The sequence below is a fragment of the Lissotriton vulgaris genome, chromosome 8, assembly GCF_964263255.1.
Source record: "Lissotriton vulgaris chromosome 8, aLisVul1.2, whole genome shotgun sequence".
Classification (NCBI taxonomy): Eukaryota; Metazoa; Chordata; class Amphibia; order Caudata; family Salamandridae; genus Lissotriton; species Lissotriton vulgaris.
The window spans coordinates 1,151,402,844-1,151,413,550 of NC_141696.1; the positions used below are offsets into that span (position 1 = coordinate 1,151,402,844).

Below are 10,707 nucleotides of genomic sequence, written 5' to 3' on the forward strand. Positions count from 1 at the left end.
CGCGAAGGGAAGGGCATCTCCACCGAGAGGAGCTTGAGGCCCCAGCTCGTTCTCCTCCAGGCTGTCCTGCCACCCGAGATGTGCTGCCCTAGGTTGCTCGAAATCAGGCGGTCCAGGATCACCAGGAGTATTTCCCAGACAGCACAGCGTGTAGGGGTCCCAGCATGGGTTCTATTTTGGAAGGGCTGTCTCTCGTATTGAGTTCCTCCTGGAGGGGCCAAAGCCACCCTGTTCCCTAGTATGTCCGTCGGGTCTTCCTGGGGTGGAGAAGCCTGCTACTTGCTGAATCCCCACACAATTGCTCAAAAAGCTGTAGGACACTCGCTAGCTGGCAGGCAAGGGATGGGGTGTGCCCTTTGGCAGGGTTTAATCCGGGAGGCAGCCGTCGGTTTGGGCTGGCTTCATTAGTCTCTCGGGGCGCTCTGCCGTTAATGATCCATCCACTGGTTCACCTATTGAAACTCTGTCATGACTTTATCTTCTCTAGATAGTAAAGTTTGACCATCTTCTAGGTGTACCACCAGGGTATTGACAATCATGGTGGTGCTGATCCGAGGACCTTGGTAAAGCACTCAATTAGTAGTAGCGATGGGCAGTGTGTACAAAGGCCTGGGACTTAATCATAGCCAGCTTAACCCCACACTCATTGGCGATTTCTCATTTATGGCAAATAATTACAATCCCTAATCTCAGTTATGAACATGGTTAAGCGGGATACCTAAAGCCTCCGGCAAAACGGAAGACGCATGCAGATCCATTCAGTGTAGCATGTGTGCAGCCCCAGTCACCTAAGCACATCACAGACTTGTTATTGTTCGATCTAGTACAGCTAAACGTCCAATGTCCTTTTTAAGAAATTGAATGCCAATTGCTGGAGGTCACATAACTAGTTAGCATGGAGGAGTCTGTTTCAGTATCGGCATTAATCAGACAAATTGCTCCATCAACAAAAAATGAACATGCACCACCAACTACGGAATTGAGAAAGAGCTATCAATCTGCCTATCCTTTATGTGTTGGATGAATTAAGTTTCCTATGCTGAGTCAAAGTAAGCAGTAGGCTCCAGTCCTGGTGGGGCCCTTCTGTCAATTTCTTTAAGTTTCAGCTTAACAACCATGATGCCCCTGTGACCACAAAATCTTTGGTTTTTCAGAAGCTGTTCGGCAAATAATCAGAATAATGCAGCAGGATCACTAGTCGGCATTGTGTATGGTCGTAACTACAATGGCATGAGATCATCTTCAAACATGCAACTTTCATTCTTGATTAATTAAAGCTTTCTTGAAAATGCTTTGTGACTCATCTTGCACCAGTCCAAGAATTTCACCTCTAACAGCTCAATATTAAAGCCTGTCCCCCTTAATAATAGCCCAAGTTACAAAATCCAAGATGATTGTAGTGGAATCCTATTTCATTTTTTCCTAGCTGAAGTATTCAGGTGACTGGCCTCCTTTGAATACTCACATTTTTTCAAAATAAATGCTTCGGACACCACTACAATAAGTCAAGAGCATCAAAGAGGCGTAGAGAGCCAGGGCCTGGGTCTGGCAGTAGCTCGCCTCATGGAGGATGACTAGCAGCTCAACTCCAAGAGCCAAATACAAGCGTTTTAACTGCAGCAACTTCGATATGCGTTACTGGAGCTGGAATTACCCCAGCTGCTGGCAACTAACTTGCCCACCAAAGGTTTCTCACAAAAGGATTAACGTGTACTCATTCCAAATACAGAGCCTCAAAAGAGTCCTGTATTTTCATTTTTTGTCATTATCTCCCCAAATTAGGAGTGAGTAATTTGTGCACCTGCTGCCTTCCTTGCATGCAGTAGCCATTTCTCAGGCTCCCTCTCTGGAATCAAACTCTGATTCCACGTTACTCATGGTCACCGTGATAGGCACAGAAAGTTCAATCGAAAGTTGATAGGGAAGTCATCGGAATTGTCATCTGGACGTGTGTTCGGCCGGATGGTATCTAGTCACTAAAATGGGCAGGCAAACCCAGACTTGTTTTGGTCTGCTAAAAGCAAACCTCGTGGGAGGTCAGCTCTCATCGGCATGTATTAGCTCTAGTATTACCACAGGTATCTAAGTAACAGATGGCTTTGTGTGGTGCCTGACTTACTCTAGGGTTGGGGTGGAGTTCATTTACTACTGTTTTGTCACTGTTTTAGGTCTGTAGTAAGTTTTAAAGAGTAATTTATTAATAGCTAGGGGATTAATCTTTTGTGGGTGGATTTTTGCCTGTCCCTACCTAACCCCTTACTTACTTTTCCATTATTCCTTCCCATTTTATTGTAAGCAATACCTATCCTCCTTGTCCCTCCTACATATACTACTAAACGGTGGGCTTACAAGAGCAGTGATCTCTGCCATCGTAGCGTAGATCTTCACACAGAAAAGATAAGAAAGGCAGAGGCAGATGTCTCCACCTGTAGGTTAGTGAATAGCATTTTGTAGTACATGAATATTACTACTGGAGTACTACTTCACATACAACAAAACACAGCGTGTGAATAGGCTCCAAACGGTAAGCACAATGATAGTGTATTCACACATATCATCACTGTTCAAATTACTCGCTCAACAATTAGGTTGAGCCCACACATGCCAGAGACCGCAACACGTAAGGGTCTGGCCCAAAGTTGAAGCATGTCACCTCTGTTTGGTTGAGCGCTTAGCTTCCTAGGAGAAAACACACTGATAATTTGTATGTGTGCAATGGACGCAAGAGGAATATATATTAATTCCTTTATAAGGATTTTTATCTCAGGGTTTTTCAAAGATTGATTATCTCACAATCCAACTACAGGTCAGATTCACAACTATGACCAGTAATTTGACTATAGTGACCACTTTGGTGCATATTTACAAGGAGATTGCTCCACCGGAATATCACTTTTGCCGACATTCCAGTGGTGCTACGCCCTGCACCATATTTACAAAGTGGAGAGTTTTTGTGGCTTAATGCCGCTTTGTAAACATGGTATCCTTTCACGCAGGTATCTGCCTAAAAGGGGCATGCAATGGGTGTTGCTGTGGGTATTCCACCACAACACGCTTTGCTTTCTTGACGCTGCCCCAGATTTACAAGGATCTATTGCCATGCAATAACAGGCGTTAGAATGGCAAAATAAAGGTATTTCTCCTCGTTTTTGACTTTTCTACGTACACATTGAAAGAGAAAAATGCAATTAATGATTGGTTATGGCATATACACAATCATTAAATAATGACAATTTGCTACTTTTTTGTGTGCTGCAGGGTGCAGCACACATAGAAGTAGCAAATTGCCATTATTGATTGTTCCTGTGCATGAAGGGACATTTTCCTGCACATATTATTATTATTATTATTATTATAGGAGTTTATAAAGCGCCTGGTGACGCCTCCCGGCGTGTCCCCGCGCTTAGGAGAGAGTATTGCTTGGATGGCAGAAGAAACAGGCAGCAAACATTGAAATTAGCTAGTGAAAAGATGTGTTTTTAGAAGTTTCCTAAAAGATGTTTCGCTTTTTTCCTGTCTGATATTCATAGGGAGGGTGTTCCACTCCTTGGCCGCAAGAGTGCGAAAGGACCTGCCTCCAAGTCTGGCTTTTTTTGGGCGCGTGGTTTTAAGCAAACCTGTTCCTTTGGAACGAAGAATTCTAGAGGGTTCATAGAGAGAGACTAGGTCAGACAAATAGGAGGGTGCTCTCTGATGAATGATCCTATGGCACCAGAGAAGTGCCTTGAAAATTAACCTCTTTCTGATGGGCAGCCAATGCAGAGCATCCAAGGAAGGTTTAGATGGAGCTCTGCGCGGGAGTCTAAGCACAAGGCGTGCCGCTGAATTTTGCAGGACCTGCAGCTTTCTAATGTTTTTTTCAGAAGTGCCCAACAAAAGCACATTCCCGTAATCAATGCGGGAAGTGATAAGAGCTTGTGTCATGGTGCGCCTGGAACTCAATGGGAGTAGGTCCAAGGTGCGGCTGAGCGTCTTCATAACTCCAAAACACTTTCCAACTGTTTTTTTGACATGACTGTCATACGAGAGTTTGTTGTCAATCCAGACACCCAAATTCTTGGCCTCCTGACTGGGGGTAGGTATTGGTCCCAGACATGTGGGCCACCAGTCTTTGGTCCAATTGGTGTTGTTTCCCCCTATAATGAGCACCTCTGTTTTTGTTCCGTTTAATTTGAGGCAGTGCTCATTCATCCATATGGCCAGACAATCACCCCCTGCAACACAGGGACCCTTGTGCTATGGTATTAGTGCTAGGCAGCTATTTTTAGCACCGGCCCGAGAGAAAACCAGGGTTCGCCATTTTGCTGTAAATGTGGCGCATGGCTGTGTTTTGGAAATAGTGGAGCGTGGCAGTGCGAAATTTGCTGCAGCGCAGTGCTCTGCCATTTCCTTGTAAATATGCCTCTTTGTCTGTTGTTTGAAAATTATGCCTTCTTAATGCAAATCATTGCTTTATTGCTGTACCTCTCACTTTCCACCTACATCATGCAAATTCAAACAGACAATGTGTAATTTCTGTGATGTAGTTGAACAAATATCAGCATAAATCAGCATAATCATGTATTCCAGAGTTTCTAGGAGAAAGTTCAGAGGGTCTCTTAGCTGTCCAGAAATGCCTTAAATCAGTTTTGAAAGAGGCTATTCTCGAGGCATTGAACCTTTATACCTCATTTTTTATGCACTGCTACTCTGTGAGACGTGCCACCTCCTTTTTATTTATTTATTCACAGAAGTCATTCTTCCTACTGGATAGTAATATTCAAAAGTCATTCTTTATTGATATATTTTCATATAAGTCCAATATCCAGAATATAAAAACAGATTCATGAAAGGATCCTACATAGCCGACACGTGTTTCGCCCTAGAATGTCAATCAGACCAGGGCTGTACGGTCTATACAGTGGCAGTGATAGAGTGTCCATCCGCGAACGGACACTCTATCACTGCCACTGTACAGCCTACATCTAAATTTGAATAAAGATAATACCATGAATCAACAAATGTGACTAGGACATGCTGATATCACTGTTATGAACGCCTTGAAAAAGTCCTGGTCTGATTGACAATGTAGGGCGAAACACTTGTCAGCTGTGTAGGATCCTTTCATGAATCTGTTTTTATATTCTGGATATTGGACTTATATGAAAATATACCAATAAAGAATGACGTCACAGCATAATCATGTATGATTGGATCTTTTGGTAGTTGGGATTCCTACATGACACATGTCTTAAACCAGAATTGTAAATTGGGATAAAAGTGAGCGCTGTGCAGTGTTTGAAGGGAAAACCAGAAAATAATATGCACAATTTGGGAAACTCTCAGGACTGAGTGATGCAGAAATTAGAAAACATTTTGTCACACAAGTTTTCTCCTGATAGATTCACTGTGAGAAGGTCCATCAAAATAGAGTATAATGCAAATTTCACATGTTTCTGCTCAATGGCTCTGCAAAGACTTCTTGTTTCCTGCCTTGAATGAGATGATAGGTGGTAAAATATTTGATGGCGTTATTGACAAATTTGTGATGATGAAAAAAGTATTATTAAAATGCCTAAGAGCTTGTTTTATGCTTTAAAATCCTGTATATCATCCACGGTAGATTCTTTTTCCTTAATTGTTCACTAGTTATCCTTCGGGTAATGTTGCTATTTTGATCACACGCACCGAACCAATTCAATTTACCTTCATCATCATGGAGGATGAATACATCAAACCACGTATTCGAGCAATCTTCAAAAGTAATGGACAGTCGACGTGCTATCGTCCAAACGGATCACTCTGGTGAGTGTAAACTATTTTCTACAATAACCTGCATGGAATAATGATCTGTTACCCACTCTTAGAATATAATTGATATTAAATTAAAAGATTAATAAAATGATGAAGTCAAAAAGGTTCCAGAATAAAAGTATGAAATAAATACTTCATAGAAATGATTACATAAAGGAGCATACAAAAATTAACCCCTTCCATGCTTATGACTAGCCCATCTCATCTTGAGGCACAGTGGAGCTGTGCTCATGACGAGCTGGGCTCATCATAACGGCCGCAGCACTCCCACGCGCAATTGATTCCCCGCCGATCAGTAAAAGTGTAAAGAGTGCTTTCTATTTGTATTAATTGTAAATGAATGTTCCATGAAAATTCACATTTTAGATATTTTGGAGCCAACTTACAAAGGCAGGTTAGACTCAGCGGCGGGTGTCACAGATAAGAGTGGTGAGGCGAGGGCAGGGTGGGGGTCAGGGAAGTCGACATATGTCGGGATAAGTTACATTTAAAAGAAAATGTAATAAAACCACTAACCTTGTGCTCGCCGCATTGCCGACTTGGCGATGCGGGAGGTGCAAGGTAAGTGTTTTATCTATTTTTATTTATTCATTTAGCTTATGTGACTTCCCCGAACACCACCCGCCCCGCCTGTGCTAGCTGAGACTCGTTAGACTATGTAGAAGAGTTCTAGAAGAGCACTCATTCATGTACTCTTATATGCCTTTATTAATTGGCCCGCTGAGTTTATACACACAAAAGGACTCCTCTCAGTTCCACACCTCTTCAAGTTCTGTTCTTTGTATTGTATACATCTGTATTTGCTTTGAAGTTTTCATAGAAGTTATTTTTACTAGCATCTTTGCTCACAAAACCTCGAAGCCTATTTTTGAATGGTAATTCTAAATTTAGATTTTCAGACGATTGTTTTGCTAAGTACCGATTTCTAGGATCTCTAACAAAGGATTATGGAGTAACACAAGTAATACAAGTATACCCTTTTGTTCATGTTCCCCCCAAAGCTATTATTGGTTTTGCTATAGAAATGGATTGGTTAATATTTGCATTAGCAAAATATTTGTAGTGTTTAGTTGTGGGAGTGCAGGAATGTTCTTAGAAACATTCCTTTTAAGGGTATTCTTTGAACTGTTCACAAATATAATCCTATAATTTATATGAGCAAAAGTTGTCGCCTTTAGTTCGATAATCTTGTGTATAATTTGAAAATGTCTTCATCAGCCGTGGCAGGCACAGGTAAGAGTGGTAGTGCGGGGTAGGGAGGTGGGGGGTAGTCAACAGATGACGGGATAGGATAATTATCTAAAAAAGTAAATAAAAACAACTTACCTTGCACCAGCCACATCACCGCCAGATCAAGGTAAGTGCTTTTATTTATTTATTTCATTTTACCTATCTTGTCCCCACCGCTCTTACCTGTGCCAGCCGTGCCTGGTCTTCATTAAGTTATTTACTCTACAAACACAACAAGATAATGGACGGAGTGCTGAAACCTTTCAACCACTCACCCCCAGTCAAGAGATCTGAGTTAAATCCATCATTCTTTTGCTCACTTCGCCACCACAGTGTGTGCCCAGCCACATGCAAATCTGTCTTGATTCTGCTCCTCATGGGAACAGTCCAGCTTGAACCATCGAGCCAGGTCTTCCCTGGATCGGAAATAAGCATCCTGGGACCGGTTTCGTGGTATCACCCCTAATAAGCCAGGCTAGCTTGAATCCAGTGGCACCGTGAGGAAGAAACCCACGTCTGGGCACACCTTTAAGGTGAACAGTTTCCTATGATAGAGGCCGGTAGTATGTCACAATCAAGGGATCCCGTCCCATTTTGGGGAGGACTACTATCACCGCTTCCCTCATTGAAGTTTGCAAGGTTCCACCAGCTAGTGCACCCTCATACACTTTACAGAGACACAGGGAGAGCTGTTCACGGTAGTGAGTATAGAATTAGATCGGGAGCCCATCAGTACCTGCAACCAAACTATCTGGATTATTGCCTCCTGCACTTCTTCTAGTGTAACTGGGCTATCTAACTCCTGACTCTGCAGGGGGTTAACAGTGGAGGTGTGTACACTTGTCAAATATGTACTGAGTGCATTAGGGTGAGTCACTTAGGGTTCCCTACATAAACCCCTTTAATAATTTTCCAATTCTCCATTATTGTCATCCTGGGTATTTACTATATGGCTTGTCGATAGTCAGATTCCTTCGATTGGGTGTTTCTGAGCGCAACAACCGCGCTAGCAAATGGCCCGCCATATCCCAAGGTTCGTGCTGTAGCTGTGTGTGCAGTTTATGATTGAATTTGGACAGCTTAGTCGCTAGTTGCCTGTGTTCTTTTTGTGAGGCCAAGAGAGTCGGGAATTGATCACCATCCATCAGACATGCTCACTCTAATTCTTTCAGGTGGTCCTCAGTGGCTGCCACCTCATCATTCAGCCCCTTTCATAAGATATTTTCTTACATAACCCACGTAATACAACTTTAAATGTATCCCATTCATCCAATACATTTGACGCTGTTCCCTTGCTATCCTGGAAGTAATTATCAATGGCTTCACAGATCTGTGAGCTGAACCCCACGTCTGCTAAAGTCTAAGTGTGTAAGCGCCAAGTAGGGATCTTCAGTCCCACAGCCACACACACACGTTACCAATCCCCAACATGATCACAAACTCCCTTCCCCATGTTGCTGTGCAATGGTGTAGCAACAAGCCAGAAACCCCACATAGTGTGTAAACTAAAATATTAAAGAGCCCAGCGGAGGGTAATACGTGGTCATCATAAATCATTGCAGTATGAAAATCGCTTATCCTATCCAGTAGAGCCATAACCATCATAAGTTGTTCTCTGTCCCAATTCCCGGTACAATTAGGACATCTCAGTCGGATTCATGACACCCATAACAGTGGTTCATCACTTAATCAAGAAAAGGATGTTGTCTTGAAAAAATCAGCAGAGGGGATCAGCAGTCATCGGAGTATCCTCCTTGCAGTGTGTCCGACAAGTCACCCGGAAAGGAGCCACCTGTGAATTGAGTGTCTGAAATGTCCAATAATCCACTATTGGTCCCTGATTGGGGGAGCCCACTGACCAGAGCTGCCACAATCTGTGCTCTTTCCTGTGCTGCCTGATTCAGAGAGGGGCGAGAGCAGGTCATGTGATTTGATCGGCACCAGTTCCACGCCAGAGTCTGCGGGGAATGAGATTTTGATACCTTTTCTGATCACTTTGATATCTATCTCATTCGTCAAATTTGGATCGATTGTTTTCTGTCATTGAGTAAAAGACAAACCCCGCCTAGGTTAGATAAACCCCATAAACTGACGCGACTCTGAAGAACCACTTACAACTGATAAAGTTTAAAAGGTTTAATATAAAATTAAGATAAGTTGCAAATACAATCCTCTCAGGATAAGATTCAATAAGTATACAGGAACTAGAAGGAACATAAATTCCCTAAAGAACCTCAGTCTACAAAAGAATACAATCAAAGTCAGTTCCAGAATCAACAGATTAAAAAGCATAGATACAATGTGGTTCCGTTGCGTCATCTACAAAGAAAAGAATACAAGTTAAATCTGTCCCTACTCTATGCTAGGTGACATCCCTACTTCGCAAGTTTCTATTTCCCTAAAAAGGTGTCAGCAGTTTGACTTCCTAAGAAGTTCAAACTCTCTTAGCCTCTAAAGGTAACTTATGTCGAGAAACAGTACCCTCTCTGCCTACCCATCCGCTCTCTAAGGGTCCTCGGCCTACTGCTCTCTTGCGCTCTGCTCTTTCTCAGCGCTCGCTCCTAACTTGCTTGCCATCTGCGCTCTTCGCTCTTGCTCCCCTTTTCCTCCCCAGGGTGCTGTCCCTAAATACACAATCACCGTATGGATGGAACGCCCCTTGACGCCCACCACATACACATACATATGATGTCATTTTCTAGGTCTTTCCATAGCTTCGTCTCTTCGCGTCGTCCGTTAAGTTGACCTTTCTTCTTAGACGCCGTCTTCGTCTTCTTTCTGGTGACTTCATTGACATTCCATTTGACACTTTCAGAGCAAAGTCTATCACCTCATCAGAACTTCATTCTTTACGGCTGTATACGTAACCTCATTTGGTCCTGCGAACGGTCTTCTCTAAACAAGACTCAAATTCCAAACGTCTCCTCTCACGTTTAGGCCATAAACCTCGTCTAGCATTGTCACCTTAAATCTAACAAGAACTTAGACTCCTTGGCTCGCACGTTTGGATCAAGGCTATTCACAACTCCTGTGAGCCCACTAAATTACATACAGCGGACTACACTCCTGCAAACCCTTGGTCAGTCAGGTTAAAATCACACATGACCCAACTCTTCTAACATTCCTACAAACCCTTCTACACAGTATAACCTTTAACACACATTTATGTATAATCGCATTTAGCAAATCCTTTGCTTATAAGTGAATACATTTTACATAGAATACATTTTATATCTCGTTCGTTATATTATGCTATATATGCTCTGCTCATTTCTTCATTTCACATTTCTCGCCGCTTCTCCATTTAGAATTATACACGTACATGAATTCTACTTTGCACGTTCTGATGTTCGTAAGCATTTCTACACATTCCTACATTAGCCCAATACTTATACGGGCCTTCTAAATCTAATGCATTTTCTAAAGTGAATACAAATACATTTCCTATTATTCATGTTACATCGGCTAACTTTACACTACAAATGCTAATTTACGTTACAACTTCTACGTTTATGCGATATGCTTATGATTATGGTACAGATATGCTTTTTATTCAAATTGCGCTCTCTCAGTTCCCCCCTTTGATGACCTCTAGGGGTCATCACTAAAATGCAATTTGAATAACACCTTTACACAGAACTAGTTACAAGATTCCCTCTTTTTATCGTTTCGAGAGCTCTTAAA

The 10,707-nt window shown here is 42.4% G+C and overlaps 1 pseudogene; it reads right to left on the minus strand.

Moving 5' to 3' along the window:
- Nucleotides 1-429: 429 nt before the first annotated feature.
- On the minus strand, nucleotides 430-2,218 carry LOC147698410 (18S ribosomal RNA; annotated as a pseudogene).
- Between the last annotated feature and the right edge of the window lie 8,489 nt (nucleotides 2,219-10,707).